This window comes from Lepisosteus oculatus, chromosome 5, assembly GCF_040954835.1.
Source record: "Lepisosteus oculatus isolate fLepOcu1 chromosome 5, fLepOcu1.hap2, whole genome shotgun sequence".
In the NCBI taxonomy this organism is placed as follows: domain Eukaryota; kingdom Metazoa; phylum Chordata; class Actinopteri; order Semionotiformes; family Lepisosteidae; genus Lepisosteus; species Lepisosteus oculatus.
The window spans coordinates 11270773-11294194 of record NC_090700.1 but is presented as its reverse complement, the minus strand read 5'-3'; the positions used below and the strand labels follow the sequence as shown (position 1 = coordinate 11294194).

The 23422-nt window shown below is 35.4% G+C and overlaps 1 protein-coding gene across 10 annotated transcripts in view; it reads right to left on the bottom strand.

Moving 5' to 3' along the window:
* Positions 1 to 23422, bottom strand: part of LOC102696169 (protocadherin Fat 3) — a 202811-nt gene that overhangs the window by 158951 nt on the left and 20438 nt on the right. The window contains exon 3 of one of the 10 annotated variants that reach the window (XM_069190096.1): positions 21743 to 21834. The exons of 8 other annotated variants lie outside the window; for them this stretch is intronic. The gene's annotated coding sequence lies outside the window, so the exon portion shown is untranslated. Of the gene's footprint in view, positions 1 to 7190; positions 7578 to 21742; positions 21835 to 23422 lie in introns of those variants that run through there. One more of the 10 variants, XM_069190095.1, reaches the window with a different exon arrangement.

Here is a 23422-nt window from a genome sequence, read left to right as displayed (position 1 = left end):
ATTCAGAAATTTTCTCCCTCTCAGCACTTTTGAATCCCTGTTTTTACACAGTTTTCAGTGTAAGGAGGGGGAAAGTGTGTTTCTGTTATTTTAGAAAAGGAATTGTGAATGAAACTGGTCACTTGTAAGCCAAATGTAACATTGAAAGATTCTTGGGACTTCAGTTTCTAAGTGGAAACTATGTGGAAACACAGTTAAAAACAAGAACAGGAAGCACTTCTATATCCAAACGGTTGTGGGAATTTGGAACACGATACACAGGTACTGTATATTGTTGACTTCCATACCTTGGCTTTTTGTAGAAATGGCAGGAAGATATCCTTACACCAATTTGCTATTACTAAATGGGTACATTGGCCAAACAAATATGAAGAAGTCTCATCTTAAACATAAAACATTCATGGTTCATTTAATTAGCTAAATTTCATTGTTTGAAAGTTGAAGTCTGAGATACAGCAAGCTTCTATATTTTTTACTGAAACAAAATCTGTAGGACAACTTTTTCATAGCCTTTTATATAAAACATCCTGCAAAGTGTGAAATGAGTTTATGGTAGATACAACAGTTGATGACCCTGACAAAGAACAGAAAAAAAATGTTCTTATAAAAACGCTTTTGTTTTGCTTTTACCTCTGTCCTTCAACACGGGTTTTCATGCACATAGTTTAACTTTTTGTCTGATATAAGGAGGGACATAGAGAATTTTTACATTGGCCACATTTCACATAAACCATTCCTTTGCATGCTGAACATTGATTTAATGCCTCTTGTGTGCAGACTGTGGATAAACTGTGATAAGATGGAGGAGAATACAGTCTTAACAAATATTAGCATAAAATAATTCAGTTGCAAAAATACTGAGGATGTCAGTTTTTGTTTGTATAACTGTTTCCACTGACTCCTAAACTTTACACGGTTTTGCATCACATGCAGTGCAAGAAGGGCAATTAAGACTCAGGCTTTAGTCAGTATTAATATCTCTCCCTGATAAGTGAATGACCAAGTCTGCTTTTATCTGATTGTTCAGCAGTGCAGAGCCATATAATTAGTTCAATTGGTGACTTAGGCATCTATAAAAGCATCCCATTCTAATGATCTTCTCCAGTTTCTATTAACTGGGCCAGTCTTGGTCCTGCTGACAGCCTCAGTCAGCCACGACCAGCCCAGTTAATAGAAACTGGAGATGATGATTAGAATCGGCTGCTTTCATAGGAATAACACCAACTCGGCCTAAAGTGCTATTAGAGAGTCAGTTTTCATACTATCTATCATAAGGACCCCGCTGAAGAATCTTTATCTTATTTGCCTATATATTATTATTACTTACTCTGTCATATTTTGGCACAAGTACATTTTTCCACTACTCAGCACGTATTTTTTCTTAAATCTAGAGTCATAAATTAGTTTTTGTTACAGCCAACCGATTTTGAAATTAGCAGTTGTGTGTTTTTCATGTCTCTGCCCACAGCTCTGAACTCCTTAACCTCACTTGGGAGAAAATGAGGACGTGTAGGCTGATTTTACCAATCCACCCACCCTCGAGCCACTCGTGTCTGAACATAGTAGAGGTTCAATGCTGGGAGCCTGTAGGGGTCCCTGTGTTTGCCTCTTGTTGCTCGGCCTGTTATTCCCACTCTGCCCTCAGTGGTGCTCAGCCAATTGTGCTCCTCAGCTTGAATACCATTCAGCCAATGCCATCACTCAAGTTTGAACCCACAAGGCCTTGCCCAACCATATGTACTGCTTTAAGCCATTCAGGAGGCCCCTACGTAGGATGTATTTGACTACATTTTAATTTGTAAGAAATGGGACATTTTATGATTCTCATGGTAAAATATAAAACTCCAGATTTCTTCTATCAGTGTCATCAAACAAAAAGATACTCAAGAGAAGCAATTAACATGTTTTTAAATGTACCTGAAGATAAATATTAACATACATTTGTCCAACATTACAGCAAAACTTCACAGTCAGGCTACTGTATGTGGCAAGGTACAGGCTGTACGGCTGACACTGAATTGTACTGTATACTGTATGTTTGGAATTCACCAATTCTAGTATCCACATATAACAAAAGAGCACACATAATAAAAGAACCGGATAGGAAATGAGCCTAAATTCTTGACAGGAGAAATAAATCAATACATTTACACGGTAAATCTTATAACTAAAATCATCCAATATGCGGTACTTGTCACTTATGGTAGTATTATACTCTTCTTTATAGCAAAAAAACCTTATGAAATTCGTAACCCATATTGAATTAACAGCAGCAGTGCAACTTAACACGCACACAGACATGGCACTGGCTTTGGCTAGTGGAAAATCTGGCAAAATAAGTATGAAAATCTACACAAGGTTACCTGATAGCTAATTTCCTGGGTGAGTGAGGCCTCTTTCTTAAAACTCCCAGACAAAGGAATAATATATGGAAGAGGAAATATACTGAGCTCACCAATGTGGATCAGTGTTGCACTCACACCTGCATTATCCATCAAGGATTGTCTAAAGTCCAGAGAACTCCCCCCACCCAACGCCACCCCTCCCCCCTAGACCTGCTCAAGCAGCCCAGTCGCTGCTCTGGCTAACACCTCATTATGATGCTAATTCGGGTTAAAAAGCCCAGCTCCATCATTGCTGCTGCTTTAATATTTAACAGGCAAATTCTTTCAGAATAACAATAACACAAAACACTGACATTCTATTTCAGATTACTCAATATGAAAACAGATGTGCATTTTTCTACTATATAGTCTGTATAGTAGAAAAAAATAAATAGCTGTAGCTTAGTGGAAATGTGTGCGTGTTTTTACATCAGATCCTCACATCAGACAAATAACTTTTAAACTAAAACACTCTTGGACTTTGACACATTTTATTAATGAACAAAAAATCAAATAACTGTGGGTGATGGAGGCAAATATATATATACTGTATATTGACAGTCATTTTGGCATCTTGGGAAATAATAAAATTATACTGTACTTTATTTACCAGCCAGGGTAAGGCAAAAAGTAATTACACTTGAACATTAAGGATACAATCCATGTTTTTAGAAAAAAGAAAACAAAATAACTGAAATAATAGAACAGGCATAAGCAATGGACTGATTAGACAGGCAAAGTACAGTAGCAGGGAATGTTTTTAAGGTAATCTAGGACTGCGAAAGCCAAAGAGTTGGTACATATGGGAAAACCTAACCCATTTATTAGGCCTAATTTCTTTTTACTTCAGTCCAGCTGTGTTCTTCTTAGTTGTCATCAAATTTTAAAGTGTGCTAAAGCCAGTGTCTCAGTCAATACTTAATATAAGAATAAGTTGTTACATTCAAAAATCTCTATTCTTCCCAGGGGACCTCAAAGTACTCTAAATATTGGAAGGGACCCAATTCATTCACCACTGAAGTACAGCACCCACATTCAAGGCATGTCTGATGTGCCAACAGCCCCATAACACAGTGAGAACTAGAGAAATTGAGAAATTTATTACATGGTGTATTGATATAACCCTATGGAGCACGAGAGGACGCTTCCTACAGTAGATTATACATACAGGATATTTATTATTTTGTATATAAATACAAGTTATTTACTGGGCTAAGGCTTACTATTCAATGTCTGCACCTACTATACCTACAGCAGATGATGGTTTTCAGTGCATACAGTAGTTTGCTCAAGCATTGGACTTCACTACTATGGACTTCATCCTTATATAAAATTGTTAGAAATTTAAGAATCATACAGCACATTTTCAGAGAAATGTATGTTTTGATAAAATTTGATATTTTTGTTAAAAGATGATAATTTTTCAAGTTTTATAACAATAAAAGAAAAAATAAAAATCTCCACTTGGGCTTTAGTTCATTGGCACTCATCAAGTCCAGTATCCTTTTATTATGTGACAATGAACTTTGAGAAGGCTCACATGGTTTTACACACTTTTCAATATCAATAAAAATGATGGATTCAGAATTTCTTGTGTAACAGAAACCGATTTCTTCCCATTTCACTTCACTTTTTATTCTTCAATACAGCTTAAAAGGGTGCAGTGTGCAATGAAGCCAATTTTTGTTTTTTTGTTTTTTGTAGAGATCATCTTTTCCCGTTTCCTTAAACATCTCTGTTACAATGTCAGACTGCATCTCCAAACTTGGCACAGGAGAGCATTACTGTACCTACATATCTTCTAATACTAAGACATGGGATTCGAAGGCATGTATAGGAATGTATTGAAATAACGAATAACAATTAAACTAAACGTATGAAGCAGCATATGCTTTTTGACTGTATTGGAGTCTAACTGGTCTAACAATTTAAAAATAACTGAACTTTTAAAAGATAAAGCAATGTATGATAGAAGGACATTAGTTGAAGTCTCACAGTGAGAGACACCCCTGTTTCAGAGACTTGATTTTTTTAATATTAAAATTCCCAACATTCTTTTTATTCTTTTAAAAGTAGTGTGATGGTAGTGCTTCATAATGTTTTTGGAAGGGGTTTTCAATACTACTACTCATGAGTCACCTCTTCATTGAGTTCTAAAAGGGGGTATTCTCATATTGGTGTTGTTCAGGTTTTGAAGGAAATAAAAGGTTTAGATCCATACAACTCATCATGCAGTGAGAGCAATAACAGCTAAGCTATTGATTCCAAATCCCCACTGGTCTGAAATAAAAATAAAGTATATATTAAAAAAAACAGTAATAAAAGAGCTGAAATATTGCAGCTACAATGTACAACGAACCCATCAAATAATATTACTTGTTTTCTTCTATTAAGTAAAATATTGCTTCATAATTTTAAAGAAAAGAGAAAGTGAAAATTACATCTGCAGTGCAAAGGAGAAGTCAGGACTGAAAATAGATATTGAAAAGGAGGCTATATCTTAAGAATCCCATAATTAGAATTAGGAACCTGAACCACTCAAAAAACATAAGGGATATTCAATCCCCGTTAAATTTCAGTTCCCATGCTAACACAATTGATTTAACTTCTGAGTTGATTAGTGTTTGAGATCATTTTTAATTTCAGAAATATAATAATTCATTTGATTTGCCATCTGCAGTAAATACATCAGCCACTTTCATATATCATTTCTTTATAAATCCAGATCCATTAAGGATTAGTACGAACAACAGTGCACACTGCTTTTACAGAAAACTTAAGAAGAACTACATATACAGTGAAAAACATTTTTAAAGGTCAAGTGCATTAATTATCTACTTGACAAGACTTTAATTATGTGGTTTGGGGATGCTGAGCATTTACAGTACATCAATGACCACATATAACTGTGAATCTTTCAGCATCTTCTCAGATTTATACTGAGTAAATGTACACTTCACTTTTTCAAGCTATGACAATAGAAAATGCAAACTTTCATTTACTGACACACTTATTAGTGTAGAAGCAGCTGTCTTATCTCCTAGCTGTGGGTATCATCCTGGAAATGATATTCACCAGAACCATGGATCTGAGAAATATTTAACAAAATGAGAATATACCTGTTCTATCTACAGCAAATGAGTTAAATTGCACCATGGTACGTATTCCACACACTGTATGTGTAGCAAAATCTCACAAAAATGATCTGAAATGGCTATTTTACATCTGATCTTATTTGATTTTAGAAGCAACAAATTAAGTTGGAAATTTGTCTGAAATACAAGGAATTAAGCTATTGTATATCCTCCCTCTTAGATTGCTGCACAATGTACAATGGTTCCAACAGATTTCATTTGAAGACTTAACCTAGAGAAGGACACATTTGGGTTACTACTGCTTCAAAAGAGAACTACAACAAAAAAGACAAAAATAGCCTTTTAGACCAGAAAAGAAAAAAGAACATCCATGTGCTATATGGTGGGTTACATTCACAATGCTTGTGTGCACTGCTGAACAGAGAAAAAGCCTGATACAATCTTCACAATGAACTTCAGAGTGAACATTTTCCCAGATAAGGATTATGCAGTACGCTAAAACCAGTAAGTACTGGACAACACACACTTACAAAGAAGCATTTAGGTATATAAGCACTGTGCTCCCATGTCCTTTATCCCTGCTGTAACCATAAGATAAAATCATTAAGACAAAGTACTGTACATGCATATTTTTGCCCAAAATACATTGCTCTTTACAACATCAAATTTTAGAAAGGCTGACACAGGTTACTGCCTTACCATGGCAATCATCCAAAATTTAGTCTAAGCATTTGGTAAAAGAAGTATAAATGATCTGATTATATTTCCATGCACTATTTCTTAAGTGTATCTGGATCCTTAAGCATTGTTAGTGCTGTTAGGTGTGCTGGGGGAAATACCAGTGTTATTATACAAATGAATGTGGCTCAAACTTAAAAGGAATTCATTATAAGGGGGCGCAGGGGGGTGTACCAATTCTTTTAAACCTTTTCAAAACAAATAACATGTCAAAGAAAACAGAGCTTGACATGTCCAAACGCAAAGGGTTAGAAATATTTAGATTCTGATTGACAATAATTTCAAGCAATTATGGAGAATTATGTTTTGGCAATTAAGGATGTATGGGCAAAAGGCTTTGTTTTCAGATGTCTAATGTAACATGCATGAGATTAACAGCAGGCAGACGCATCACTTAGCAATCAAAGTTCCAAATCATCCTATTGAACAAGTTTTTTTTGGCTAACTGAAAAGCAAAAAGTTAAAATAAAATCACCAATGTAGATGCAAATAAATCATCAGATTAAGCGATAATCTGATAATCATAAAATCAATTCCATTACATTTTTAAAAAGTCCAAACAAGAGATAGTGCTCAATTAAAACAATGGTTTTTGGCAGCAGCATACAGCACATAGCTGAGGCACTTAACCGACAACATTTTGAAAGGAAACGTAAGCCGGTATTCATTCAGTGAGAGGCAAGACAACACTGTATACTCAGAAAAAAAAAAGTTTTGGAAATCTAAAATTTGCAATGTTATTATAACCGAGCATGACACATGTTCCTTAATGTATTCCAATTGCTCTCCTTTATTTTACATACAGGTCCAAAACTCAAGCAGTGCTACAATTAAAAGCAAGCCAGAAAAAAAAAATTAAGCAAATTTTAACTACTGTAGCTTCATGCCTCTGCACTCAAATCACTATGAAGCTAATGTAAATAATTAGAAACAACCTACAGGATTTTCAAAAGGTACATGTCAGAATCCTTACCTTAGGAGGAAAGAAGGACCAGCATATATTCTCTCAAAACCCAGAAACTGAGCTCTCATGGCTACATGCTATGAAACCTTCACTTCACAGAGTTCTTCATTTAAAACTTCACTACTACAGGTTCCCAAAGCGCACAGCATACAAACGTCCTGCGGGATTAAGAGCACATTGCACACAGGAGCATGAGAGCTTGCTCACTCTCCACTGTGGTGGTACAGATCCAGGAGGGGGAAAAAAAAAATAACTGAGCAACTGCCAAGATTAGTTCTTACTGCCGTGTAGCATCCCCTCACAAGCTGCAGATAGGAAAGGAGAGAGAGAGAGAAAAAAAAAACTTAAGAGAAAGTAGCACTGCACTGGTTTTGTTACCAAGACTTCTAATTTGGCCCTGCAGTGGAAAGCTCAGAGAGAAAAGAGCCAATCTTTCTTAGATAAGAAAGCAAAAGCAGAAGGGGGGAGGGTAGTGGAGTAGTGGTGGGGTGAAAAAGGGAGGGGGGGCAGTGCTGGGATGTGACATACATATGGAATGAGCACTGGAACAATGCTGACAAGACAAGCCAACCAACGGCACTTCAGGCAGCTGCATATTGAAACAGAGTTTTGAAGCCCTGGAAAGAAAAACAAGAAGCAAGGTCATCTAACTAAATGGACAAAGGGAAACACACTACCATAGTCTGCATACAAGATGTTAATAGATTTTGAACCCACAGAAAAATTAAGAGTTATAAATAGATTGCCCAGGTTACTACAGAAGTGTTTACACGGACCTCAAGAATTTGCTTGCTTTAGATTAGTCTCCTGGGTTTTCAAATCCTTTTGGACCTAATTAGCACGACACCTTGCTAGCAAGGCGCAAACCTTCAGATGTATCTACGGCTTTACACTAAGACACTAACCAAACTTTGGCTGAAATCAGGATTAAAATTCAAACGTTTTTTTTTTTCCAAGGCTTTTTAAAATCTTGATCTGCTTTTTCTCCTTTCTTATTTCAAAGCAGTGTTGCAAACCTAATAAAAATGTATAAGCAAAATTCAGGTGCAAGGTTTTCATGGGTATTCACATACCCTCTGACATGATTTTATTCTTTATACATAACATTCCAGTAACATAATCTTTTAGATTTCTATCTGAAAATGTTCACGTATGCATATATTTTAATACTTAAACAGATATAAATATATAGATGCACAAGAAGGTAAATTTTCTCCAGAGAAAGAAGAATCCAGAGTTGTTAAATGTGTTCTCGAAATTTCAAATCCCAATAAGGTATTATCCGTACTATGAGCTATCTTGAAAAGCTACCACTATCTTAATTACACCCTCAACGCACATAATTACATTTGAGTGAGGGATAAATATTACATAATTAAAATTCCAATGAAAATGGTGGACCCCGAACAAAAATCTTTAAATAAATTAGAACAAGAGGTTATAAATAATAGTCATTATTTATTAAAAGGCAGTGTAAGAGAGTACAATAAGTGGCATATGAAATTACATTTTAATTAAATTGTGTATATTGTATATATTTTTTCCCAACACAGTCCAGACCCCACATCTCCATTATATAAAATGCTTGTTCTGTCACGGTCTTCTCAAGAACTGTAATCACTACTTGCTGTCACAATATTGGCCAAGAACATTGCGCCTAATTGTGACAATAAAACTGTCTTTATCCCAGGTGATTTGTATAATTAGAGCTTCAGCAGGAGCACATTTGCAAATATGAGATGGCGACTAAGCTAGGTAGGTTAATGCAACGATCTCCTACCCAATTTGTCATAACCAGAGGGTAGAGACTGGAAAAAAGATTGAAGAGCGAGAGAAAAAAAAACAGCCCATCCCCCTGCTCTCATAGGAAGATTTCTACATGCTGTCCAAAGGAAGCAATAATGAGCCAGCACCACTGCCTAGTCCAGTGGGGTTTCTTAGCAAAAAAAAAAGGCTGTTGAAAGGAAAAAAGCAAAGATAATCAGTATTTGGAAACCTATGAATTGCATTAAAACTAGAAAGTCAATACTGTACTGTTTTCAATAACAGAAGGCTAGAAATGCTTGTTGGGTTGTAAAATCGCAACAATACATTTCTGTAACAAACTTTAAAATCATCCTTATCCACCGTAGTCTATACACTAATTAAGCTGCATGAAATACTTAATTTCATAAACTTCAAATTTTCAATATCACCTTTAGTTGTAGATGTTAAGCATCGGCAGGTTGTATCTACAAAACAGTGTTACAATAAAGCAATTTAGGTGCAATTGTTTGTTAAAGCGTGTTTTTCTCAGTGATTCCTTTTAAGCTTACTGAATATTCACGCATTCCAGCAAGTGGTGTTTAAAATGTTTCAGTGATTAAATAAATTTAAGGTACTTGTTAATGCATTGGTATGCGACAAAAACAAGCTCTGATGATTAATTCCACCCTATAATCTTCCACAGTTTTTACCTGCATCTCAGCTGCATCTTTTCACTACCAAACCATGCAAGTACTACAGCATAGTGAGATGTTCAATATTCTGTATAAAACTTACTGACAAGACAAGGACGTTTTATTGCTATAACTGAATTCAAGGTAAACGTACAACAGGTGAAAAATGGCTTTAGATTACAATGTGATAAGTCTCTGAAGCACAAAAGGTAATGCGTTTAAGAAAAGAATACTACTGGAAATGTGCTTGGTGCTGGATAAAACTGGACAATGAGCTAAAGATATTACAGCCCATGAGCATTTGCTGGTTTGCCTGCTTGGTATAAGAACAATGGCCTAATATTGAATTACATTTTTTATTCCATTATGCATAGGTTTTCTCCTGTCTTTATTGCTTTCTGTAAACTCGGAAGTGTGCCTATGTAATTTCTTTCCTGCTGAATCAGCAAGATGGTATATATTGATGTAGTCTTAAAAGATGCTTCTAATATTAAGTTCTCTTTTCGTATAATATGCTGTGTAACCCACTGGAGTAGTCAACGAATAGCACTGGGTAAAAGGTGGCATGCATATACAGCAATAAATAATACACATATTTCATCTAACTTTCTTACCTTGCCAGGTAAAGCTATGTTTGCATTGATGCATATTGATCAATAGACAGCAAAGTATAATCTTTCAAAAGTGCCCAAGTAAAAAGGTTCACTAACACTTCTGGTCAATATGTATTTTACATACTGTAGGTAGGAAACCAACAGAGAGACAAGAAATACTGGCTGTCATAAACCAAACATTAAGTACTTACATTTAAGGTGCCAATGTTAAAACCTCAATAAAACAAATGTTTTGGGTTATTTATTTGCAGATTTACTGATATTCTAGGTTTTCCTTTTAATTCAAATCAAGACATGAGGAAAAATCTCACGACAAAAACAAAACTAAATGTGGTTCTTTATTAGGATATCCATTGTTATTAATATTTATTGGATGACACAAAACCTGGACCTCAAATCTGTATTTTTCCAGCGTAACTCATAATCATGTAGTGGTTAGTTTAGTTCAAAGTCAAACTGTCTTCCATCCTTTCTGCTCTCACTTCTTCTGATAAGTACTGCAAGATCTATGTGCGATGGATTTCCAATCAACAACCCTCACCAGCTGAGCCGTCAGTCACAGACTGTGTTTGAGTGCTGGATGTCTTCACCCCCCACCCTCACAAGACATATCTGCTGTGCAGGCAGGCATGTGTGATGAGAGGTGCCTATCAGATCTGCTTGATTTAAAAAAAATTCTGCTAAGAGCCTTAATGTGTTTCTTTATGTGCCACACTTTTCATGTCTTGGCTATACTGTATTGTCTATGTTCTCCCATACGTGTCTAAACACACATTGTGAGTGCGGCATGTTTTTAAAATTCCTAATGCACAGAAAAACAGCAAAGGAAGGAGACAGAGGCGCAGTTCAACATTCAGAAACTGGCTGCACATAAACAGGGGAATGTACTCCTGTCTACAAAAGTGCAATTTTCAGCAATTAAATCTCAAAAACTGCCCTAAAGGTTGTGAAACATCACAAAGACCTTAGGTGAAATTGAAGACGCACTGTGTTTTAAGTTCTATTTTTGAAGTAAGTGCTTCTTAACTTGGTGGAAAAAAAAAGGAAAATTATAAGTTGTTTAAGCAGAAGCATTTTTGGAATAGCCCTTATGAGTAACGCAGTTCAACTGCAGGAGGTGGGGAGGGGTATGCCATTGAAAAGTATCTTTTAAGCCTGTCCTCAGTTGGCAGCTATACTGCCACTGTATGATGGTCTTGTGGTATTTTTAAACAGTGTCTTTAAAGTTTAGCCTTTTTCCTAACGGATTCCAGATGGACTGTTCTATAAGCTTTAAAGCACAAGAACTCAAGCTCAGCGCCTATTTATTTTTGGCCTGAAGCGTATGTGGAGAACTCAAAGATGTAGTTTGTGCTTTCCCAAGCTTTTATTTGCTTTACAAATCATATCTACAAATAGCCACCTTTTGCAGTCCACATGTTGCTCTGACAAACGTTTTCTGAGCCGTCTGTTTGCTCATTAAATTGAGCGAGTAGAAAGTTTGCTTCTGTGCGATGTCTAGAATACTCCCCCCCCCCAAAAAAAAATAGGGGTTAAAAAAGAAACTGATGCTTATGTTCCAAATGTATAAGTTATGTAAAAAAATGTAGGTTTGAAAAGAATCTAAAATTTACCATTGACAATTGACTCAAGATCCTGTAATCTGTAACTTCAGAATCTGAATCAGAAAGTGGTACCATACACAGAAAACTCAAAAAACCCCAAAGAAAGACTCATACCCATTTCCCATATTATTTTGCTATAAAACAATAATAATGCACTGAGTTTTAAAAGGCTGGTTGTATAACATTGCCTCAGCTATTTCATATTGTACACTGTTCTATGAAATAAAAGCTGTTTTAGCATTTATCTCTTTCACAACTGACTAAGAGCATGCAAACCCTTTCATGTGTTTGATTTCCAGGTGTTTGACTTACTGGTCAGTCTGAAATCATTCATACATCATTCAGTGCAGCCTGTATCCTGTATGGTATACAGTACAATTACTACAAAGCACAATAAGAAGCCAAATTTGTATTCTGTTAACAAAAGTATAAAAATAATTTCAAAATACCTAAAAGATGAAGAAAATAGATGCACACCTGTGCAGAATAATGTTATGGAGTAACAAATGTGGTTACATAACAGTTGTCACCAAAGTGAGGTGACCAGGCAAACTCTTTTTTAAAAAGATTCATACAAGTTCTTGATGAAGTTAACTAATGCAGTCTATTTGTTTCTAGGAGTTCTAGGAATTTTGATTTTCACATTCCTTCTTAGACTATTTCCAAACACTGTCCATCAGACATTTCTATTGTGGAGAATTCTGGGAACACAGTCCAACAACACACTGCCTAGGTTTACTGGCGAGTCTAAATTGTTTCCCATTTGTGAGTGTGAGTGCAAATGCCTGTGTAGGCCCTGCAACACATTGGCATCACATCCAGGGTATCCTGCCTTCAGCACAACAAGTGCCTGGTTAGGCTCCAGCTCCCTGTGACCCTTTATTGCACTAGCAGTTAGTGAATAATGGATGGATGAATGTTATCTGTCAAAAAGGAAGGAAAATAATGTCTGAATGTCATTCAACAATTTTTTTATGAGAAATATCAGGTAGTTCGTGGGGATTTCAGACTGCTAGGCAAGAGTACATTAAATCACTTTAGAGCAATCTTCTGCAGTTTAATTCCTTTTCAGAGCAAGAGTCAAAAGAGATCTCTATGTTCACAGTATGGTATTCACAAAACAGGTTTTTTGTAACAGTAAAGTTAAATTATTCTATCCCAGTGTTCATCAGCGACTAAGGATGTACTGTACAGTTTGAGCAACAATGATCTCAGACAAAGAAACACAAAATTATACAGACTGCCAAAGAGGTTAGTGAAATATTTTATTTTCCTAACGTCAACACTGAGGAACATTTCATTTGACAAGACATTTCTCAAGCTCTACAAAGATGAAGTCAAAATACCAGAACATGTAATTTACTACATTGTTTGAAGTTTAAAAAGTAGGAGTGAGAGTGCAAAGAATAAGCAAAACTAATCAAAAGACACTGTCACTAAGTATTTGTAAATGTGAACAGAACAAATAAGTCTCCATGCCAATCAAAAAAACAACCATGTTTTCAAGAATTTGAGACCACGATGAAAATAAACTTTTTTACCATTCAATTAGCACCAAAAAAACATTACGGAGCCTGTCAGCAGCCCACATGCCTCTGCTTAGATATCTAGCTTGGAGATAAATCAGGAGAGACAAAAGAACTTTGTACTCTTGTTGTTTGTGCTTTGTTTGCTGTTGCTGTATTTCTCTGCAGCATATCATTTAAATTCATCCAAATAATTAATATTTTACCAGCACTGGAGCAGGTTTCAAATGTTAGAAGATGACCCAGATTGAAAAAGTTTTAATACCATTTTTCCCCCATTTTAATTTCTTTTTAGACTTTTAAGAGTTCAGTCCACTCATCTACACAAACAATGTTTCAGCATGGTTAAAGTTCTGATTTGGCCACCTATTTCAGCCTTCCACTCTTGTAGCGTGCAGTAATCTTGCCAAAAGTGACAAATCTTTCATTCGCTTCATTTATAAACTAGCAAGAGCTTGAAAAATACTGCTTTTGTATGCAATGAATTTATTTTGCCCTTTGGGTTTCTGAAATATTGAGTGTATTCATAGAATACAAAGGCTGGAGAGAAGGAGCAAGAGAAGAGAGAGATTTAAAAAAAATGACGGAACAGAGGAAAATGCAGGAGATAAAGACCAATATTAACACAAACATGCCCACACAAATTCATACCTTAGATGATCTGTTTCAACTGGATGTGCATAATCTCTAGATGAGTCTTTTCTTGCGTCTATGTTGTGTTGTGCCTTGAGGTAGAGCTGGAGTTAACCGGTCTCATGCTTTAAACACAGGTCCCCTCCAAAAAATAAAATATTCTTTGCTCATCGAGTACAGTATATGTAATGTCATTTCATGATGAACTACTTCTGTGAACTGTGCTGCAATATGTTATTTCCTCTTCATCTAATGAAAAACAATGGGAGCGACTACAGTACATTGTAATGAGACAAGGGGAAAGAAAAAAGGTAACCTGGACAAGTGAACACTAGATAAGTCTGGGATAATTGGTTTGAAGAAAAGTGCTTTAATTATTCTCTTATTTCTAAACGAGTCCCCATCAGTCCTGCAACAGCCCTCCTATGAGGCACTAATCACCTAAAGAACACTAAATCAGAAAGGATGGACCAGGTTGTCTTCTATCCTTACAAAAAAGTGAACAGTTAAAGCATATTCTATTAATATCAATAATGATATGGGGGCAGGTTTAGCAGTGCATTGTTTCAATTTTCTAAATTTAGCAAAATAAAAACACTTGGCTTTATTTGAACATGGGGATCCGCCAACACTTTTGTAAAATTAATTAAATGTGTTGTACGTGCTTCCATAGACAACTAATTGACATTCATAAGTATTTGTAGAAAGTACCTAGTTTGAAGGATATTAACCATGTACACTACAGTGCCAATCACATTTATTCAGAGCAGAAAGGATGGAAGACCGTTTCAAATGAAACAAAAACAATAAACATAAAATTGTGATTTACAAACTGTAATGTATTTCTTTCTTTAAAATGATAGTTATACATATAAGATGTCATATTGCCATAAATAAAGTCCACATACTGTAACACAAGGGTCACATAATTCACACCCATGTAGTTAGTATTTTGTAAATTATCTTCTATCGGGGACTATTACATTGACTAGATATCTCCTGTAGTGTGCTGAGGTTTCTAGAATGGGAAATTTATAAACGATTCTCTATGTAGAACTGCTCTAGATAACCCTTTGATTTCTATTAGTTCTCATGTTGGAAGGTCCATTTGAGGCCAAGATATAGTTTCTTATCAGAAAAAGAAATCATGTGTCTGATCAAAACATCCTGATACATGTTGGAGTTCACCATTTCCCTTTTCTTATCAACCCCCCCCCCCACACACACACACACATTATTTCACAATGGACAGGAAGGCATGAGCTTCACCTTTTTAAAAACAAACATAATGCTAATTTGTATGTCCAAAAAAAACTTATTTTTCATTTAATCCATTTTCATGTGACCATAAGACATGGTTTCAACTGTCATTCAGATGTAGTTTGGCAAAATCAAATTACCTCAGATTACGTAATTAGATTGTGCTGAGATCGCCAACTGTTACACCACAAACTCAAAGTATTTCACAGCCTGTGTTGACAGTAGGCATTTACATCCTCTTCTTAGAATGGTGGTCAGTATCATCATGATGATGCTTGTTATTATTTAATGTTTTCTGTGCGTTACCTCATTTCATACCCTAGTGAATCTTCAGAGGTCTCTTATATAGTGCCAGAGGCTTCCGCTGTACTGACAAAGAGCAGAATCTTACTGTAGATCTGCTGAATTGTATTTAAAGGATCTTAAAATGTTAATAAATGTGACCATGTTTTTTTTCTGGAAGTCAATTATATATAATTTTAATCTGCGCAACACTATTGTGTTTGTAGCATTACATAATAAGAAATTTTATATAAGCCATTATTCAATATATAGCTCATTCTGATATATTGATGGCAGTTTTTGTCCTCATTTAATCAGGGGTGTAACTGAAACTGAAAGGCAATAACAATGTGGATATATATTTGATAATATGGTATAATTTGTCACCACCTGAATTAATAATTATTAAAATTGATACTTTTATAAAATGCTCTAGTGTACAATGCTAAATGAGAATGTATCATACAAATAAAGAAAACCATGCAGATAAAGTGTCTATAATGTGATGAATTCAATAAATATTTAAATGAAACTGTCAAACTGTACATTACTACAGTAAACCTTCTTTTCTAGAGACTGTTAGAAAAGGTCATTGACAAATTCTCAATATAAATAAGCAAATATCTTTTTTCTAGGTCATTTTAGGTTAATAATGTAACAGTCTAGATTGCTATAATGACCACCAATGTAAAGCAGTAGGCTGTCAATAGCAACTGCATTTTAAGGGTCCTTGGGGAATTCAAATGCTAATTTAACTTCACACTCCAACCACATGGTTCACGTAACCAGAGCGTGTCAATTGAAGTGGTTTAAGGTCAGTACCTATAGGAAAAAACAGTGATGAAAGTCTTCAAAAAACAGAATTAGTCTTCCACAGTATGCACTACTCAAAACAGTGAATGTTACAGTACAGCTTCATTAACTAATTATTTAACTCATGGGATGTTTATTAATTACCACGAGGATATGATCTCATTAGAATGAATCAGGGATACAAATGTAGTACAGTTCGCTCAAGGAGCTGTGAATGAGAGAGATAGTAAAGCCAGCAGCAAGATACTAGCATGATAGAAAACTCAGTATGAAAATGTATTTTATGCAGACAGTGAGGCAAAAACAAAATAAACAAAGCTTGACAGCCGAACTAATTCAACAATCCTTTTGCTGCTCAAAATGACCTGGCAGTTGTTCAGAGTTCAGACTAACCGTTGACTTCAATGAGCACAGCTGATAAAAGGGTCCATTTGAATTAATTCTACAGTATATGCTGCTTTCTCTCCCCCAAGCAGTTTAATAGTCTTATTGATCAACTAATGCGGAGATACATTTCTCAAATTTTCATGTGTTATCAGTTAGACAAGCCAGCCACCAATCAGTAAGACAATGCATGGCAACTGTAATAATCAATTTGCTTAAGTCAAAAAAAGTTTCAACTCACCACAATCATATAACTACAGTATGTACCTGTCAACATAAATATAGTTATTTCTGCTTTACTTTGATAAAGGAAATGATTAAAGCATAAAATGTAAATAAACAAAACAATTGTAAAATTATTCCTACGTCCAATTTATTGCAGTTTTTTAAACACATAATTTCAAATAATTTAATAACTTCTACGACCATTTTCAGAAAATAAAATTGGTAGAAAATGCCCATTAGGTTCTTTTTATTTTAGATAAATATACCCCCCACTCCAATACATTGGCAATACTACTACTACAATAATTTTTAGGTCAAAGACATCAATGTTTCATGAACCATAAATTTGGTCTGCTGGCTGCCATAAAGGAGGATTGATTATTTTATTAATCTCAAATATAGTGCCTCCAACCAGTATTTTATGAGCACCATTAAACTTGCACATACCAAATTCTTATTTTCCTATCCTTTACTAATCAATTGACAAGTAAAGAAAACTTATCTTAAAGGAAAAACTAGCAGTAAACACAGTATAAGGAAATGGATGGCCTCCAAAAGATGCTGATAAATTCGGTTATTAACAAAATCCAGCAATTAAAAATGTATCAATTTATTTGGCGCTGTAGGGTCAGAGATCTCATTTGTTTTCAAGATGAGGGAACCTTTAATCTGTGATTCTCTCAGGGCTCAGAATACTTTACAGTTTTTCTTTTTCCTCATTAAAAATTGATATCCCTAACTCCCAAGACATCTTTTCAGAGATTCAGTACAGAGGAGTGAAATACATTTTCTAGTCCTAAAAATAAATATAGTGCAGCAGCTACAAAAAAATACAGATCTATTTACACAGATGTGCAAAGGTTTTAGACATCTTAGATACAGTCAGTACTCGCAATACATGTTATGAGTATCAACAATTTACTCATAGCCTCCACTCATTATTCTACTGTTACAACAACCTGACCACTATTAATAGTTTATATTGGGTGAGAGGTGGTCATTCAGCAATCTTTAATAATGATTGCATTTCTTCATATTTATCAAAATCTTCAAAACTCCATCAGAACACCTCAAGGTATGCCACAGTGTATCATTAGGAGTCAATCTGAAAATGTAGCAGCTAATCCATCACATTTACCAATCAAGTGTAGCTGGACACAAGCTATGCATTCCTTTCAATTAACATAATTTGTTCATCAAGGGATTTTTGTTTTGTACAAGTACTGTTTAATCAAAAGGAACTGTTAGCTCACATAACCAACAACATGACTAAATAACAGTGATGGTTAATTATTGCCGTAGAACCAAATTTGTACATTAGGATAACATTGAATAGAAAGAGTAAAAACCTGTAAAATGGTATTTCTTAAGGTCAGAGTTACTAAAAGCTGCATCATTTGTACTGGTGTAAAATAGTTTGTCCTATTAAGCATTCTTCACAGTCAAATGCAACCAATGCATTTTGTGAAGAAAAGTTTCATTACTAATTCTGAGAAGCAAGTAAATAAAAGTGGCTAAGATGAATGATTTTATTTAATCTACAGTTTCATGTTATTTCATTTCACACTCAATGCCTTTGGAGTGAACGTGTTGTTGTTTCTGCTCAGTATATTTATCATGATAACTAATTAGCATGCTAGCACCACGCCATGCTGTAGAAGCATAGACACAGCATTTCAAACTTACTGGTACCTCCAATATACAATTATTCCCCACTGGTCTTTCACTAACTCTGTGTACTGTTGAGAGTTTTTTTCAGAATCTTTTTTGTCTTTTAAAGATGAAAAAAAAGAAAAAATACATTTGATGACATCAGAAAATAATAAAATAAAAAAGCTTCAAAACATTCTCATTAAAAAAATAATGTACAAAGTTTACAGTCACCTAGGTCCTTTGCAGGCAAATACATTATTACTAATATTCCATCATTTTAAACATAATTAAGTGAGAGGCCACAATTTTTTAAGCAATGATAATGCCACAAAGAAATGGAACAATATCCACCAATCCTTCCATTTTTCACAACCATGTCGACAAAGACAGGGCCACTGTACGCCAGAGTCAACCCCTGCAAACAATGGGCATAAAGCAGAATAAAGTTTGGTCGTAACACTAGTCAATCTCAGTGCACAAAGATACCAGGATAAGTTAGAGATATCAATTCATCTAGACAGTATGTCTTTGGACTGTGGAAGAATGGAGTATGAGAAAAACATGATTCCACAAATGCATTACCAATAGAGAAGATACTCTTTAAATGGCTATTGTCTATTACTTCAGTCTTTTAGTATACAGTGTCATAAAATCAACTGGACCACTCACAACAGCACTATAGATTGTTTTAGTAGTTTTAAATTTCCTTATTAACAGGCCTTTTAGAAAAAGTTCCATTGAAATCAATAATATAGAAACTCATACTAAACAAAACTAAACATACTAACATACTAAACTCATAAACGTATACTATACCCAGGACCATTAACCAGAACTTTTCCATCCTACAGGATGATCCCTCCATTGGGGCCCTCTTTTCTGATTGTCCTATCATCTCATATCGCCGACCACCTAATCTGGGTAACCTCCTTGTTCATAGCTCCCTTGACCGCCCTCAACAACAATCCACACCAGGCACTTTCCCTTGCAACAGAGCTCGCTGTATCACCTGCAAGTACACAGGCACCACCACACTCATTCAAGGCCCCTCTGGACAATTCCGGATCACCCAGACAGCATTTTGTACCTCGAGCAACCTTATTTACTGTATCTCTTGCAGTAAATGCCCAGCCATCTACATTGGAGAAACAGGAAGGAGACTCGGAGACCGCTTCAGAGAACACGTACGGGCTGTGAAGATCTCTCCAAGCCCATTGTTTCTCATTTCACCTCTGACAGCCACGACCACTCTAATCTCTCCGTCTGTGTTCTCAAAGACAGTTTTCCGAACTCATACATCAGAAAGACCACCGAAACTAAAATTATTCTGCAACTAGGATCACACATTCTCCCTTCCCTTAACGACAGATTACTGTTCTTTTAAATTTTCTCCGTTCATTGGAAGTTTCATTTCACACCTCTCTGCACCCATTCTGACTTCACACCTCTTGATTGGCCTCTCTTTCTGTCCCCTGCTCCCGCCTCTCACTCCTCCTCAATCCCAACCTTTGTTCTCCCGCTACTTTACCTTTGCCTACTGCCCTGTCTCTCTCACACCTGAAGAAGGCTCCACGGCCGAAACGTTGTGTTCTCTTTCTTCTTTTTTTCAGCATGGAATAAACCTATTACTTGTTCCTTTGCAGCCTACGCATGCTGACGCAGCTACCCACCTGAACTACTAACGTATACTATAGTTGTGAAAAAGCCAAAGTTCTTTGTTGTAATGATAATCACAAACCAAAATAAGACTGACTTGAAGTAACACATGATGTACCCTTCTCTTCTATTTCAATCTGTCATGCCCTGTACAAGATCATAATATTCTTAAATTAAAGAAGGTTTTGAAGAGATTAAAAGGGCAAAATATAATCAATTCTTTACTGTCACTGACAGCCAGTGTTAAACTGCTCTGCATACTGAGAATGGTGTAATACCATTATTCTAAGTAAGAAGACGTACGCATCAGCCACAGGATCTCATTGACCCTCTTTGAATGACAGACAAGGGTCAGCTTGGTCTTTGTAATATCCATCCCTGTCAAATGAAAAGTGACAAATTGCAGGCAAGGCTATATCTGCCTCTGTATTTCAGAAGAAATGCCACAGCCACCCCTCCATCCTGGTGCAACTCAATCTAATTTATGTTCTGTGCAAGGCTTGGCAAGACAATAAGGTCCTGCAGTGCTGATTATATTATCGGATTACTATATAGTAATACTAGATTAATTTTTTTATAGAAACAAATTTTCATGCAAAATAAAAAAGGAGGCTAACTACACTCTGCTTTTGCATATCCTTCCTGAAAAATCCAGATTACATGCTTTATCATTACAAAGTGTTTCATGGATGCAAGAGAGCAAAACGGTCTGTCAAACGCAGACCTTTGGTATTTCCAGGGTTCAGGGACGATCATAAAAAAATGGCTTTATTTTCCAGACATTCCTTGTGAAGCTGTCAGCAAAGTAATTCCCTGCAATGACGCCACTATGTTAAGACTGAAGGAAATTTAAAACATTGCTAAAGGCATCTGTTATTCACATCTCATGATGTAATGCAGTTAATTCAAAAGAACATATTTTAGACAACAAAAGGCAAAGAAAAAAGAAATTGAATCAACTAAATAGCTACCAATAAATCCATTATTTATGTAGTAATTTTCATGTCCCGACGTTTCAGGTACCCTTTCAGGAATTACAAGAAACTAGCAGGCGACAAACATAAAAAAGTATTACTTAAGGTACAAATGGATAATATACTTATAAAATTGTGTACAACTCAAAAAAATATCATAAAGATAAATTACAAAAACAATGTAGGCTTATATTTTAAAAACAGCCACTACAGGAAACACAATGACTTGTAAGTAGAGCGACAAAACATGAGTCCAGTCAGGATGACGTATTTTGTCTGCATCTATATATATAAAAATAATTTTAGCAATACTTCTTAAATATCTTAAACTACACAGTGCTACATCAAATAATGAGATTGACTCATTTCTTGTTTTCTTGTATTTGTAGCAGAATTTTATTGAGTCGAAACACTGAAAGAAAAATAAATGTTCACGTGCATTTTAGTAAAGACAAAAAATCCATGTAGTGAAAAAGAAGAAATTTAGCAAAAAAAATACCTGAAAGGTAAGAAGCCTTTTCTCTTCAGGAAAGTCAAGTGGATAGAGGAATCCAATATATTTTCTTTCGGTCTGAGATGGTAAAAGCCCGTCTAATGAAAAGAAGAATTTAAAGCAGTCTCAGCACCGTGCCATGAAACGTAAAAGTGGGGTGTATTGCAACTTCATGCATTGGAAACCCTCTAGAAAGGTACCCCAAAAGTTAATGTGCACAGACACTAAACACTGTTTAGAAGACAGTGATACATGTACAGCAAGAAAGGGCCTGTTCCAACAAGACTGGGAAAACTAAGCATGCATCTAAACCTCTGTTTCAGCTTCAACAACTGCTTGGACACCCATGGCAAAAAAGCTTATTTGGGGAAAAAATGTTTCGGATGAGCATTTGATCTGTTTAGAATTTCAGTTTATAGCATACATAATCAGCTTTTGAACTGTAACATCCAGTATCAATATAAAAACAGCATTACCTGAGTAGTTGCTGAGAACAGTGTGGACACAGTAGGTCAAATCGATCTACCTTTAACAGGTATATAATCTACAGTATGTGTGTATATTCTTGTTACATAAAAGAGCATACTATTATTGATTTTGGATTGTTTTTACATTTTGCATTTCTGATGTATGCAGAAACGTTTAACCTCATAAGAACATGACATTATTGGGAAAAAATCCAGAAGGCTATTGCAACCAATCGCTTTATCTTCACATCTGCAGTAAATAAGCCAACAACCTCCGTATCACCAATATTTTGAAAGAGCCCACTTTTCTGCTGCTATCAAACTGCAAAGCACAGCAGAGGAAGGCTGAAATTTGTTCTCTAAATACCAAGCGCTTATCAGTCTGTGGAGCAGTAATACTGGTACTTCTTTACCTCTGGCTTTTCACCTCTCATTAGATTGCTTAGAAGATTGAATTTCCCTCAGACCAACATACACACACCTGCCAGAAGTGTCTGTTATGGGGGCACATAAGAAATTCCTGGAATGCTTACTCAAGGACCACTGTGAACTATAAAACCTACTTGAAATTTTCACAATCATAAGGGACATTTAAATGCTTCATAATTCTAATTCATTGGTAGATATAACTAAAAGCCCTTCCAAAAACCACTGAAATGAAAAAGAAGGAATTCATACAGAAATAAAACAACATATACAGCATTTTGTGCAAATATAAAATAAAGAGCGATGCTTTATAGCAGGTGGTTGCAACCTTTTCTGTCTGAAATGGTAATTTTTCAAGAAATGGTTTAATCACAAAAAATCTGAAGCACTGTTATGAACAATCTTACTATTAGGAATAAATACTACTGCAAGTGTTTGATAAACTATAGGGGTTTGTGGTTTCAAATAATCCCTCGATTCTGTTATGTATGAAAATAAAATTGCAACTAAGACGAGCAAGAACTCTTTTAACCACAGTGGTCTTAAAAAGCTCTGTATTATACCAAGAGTCGATGAGCCCCTGTGTTTTTTCCATACAGTACTAAGGATAGTGTAGCATCCTTTAAAGAAAAATAAATAGCATAAATAGTTTTAGAACCTGAAGTAAAACACCAAATGGAAAGCAATTTTAATTTACTCCTTTAATTTACTACTCAATGGCAGTTAAATTATATAATTAGCCTTTCATAGCCTGCAAGCTAGACATTGAAAGTCTGGGTTTAAAGAGCACCTT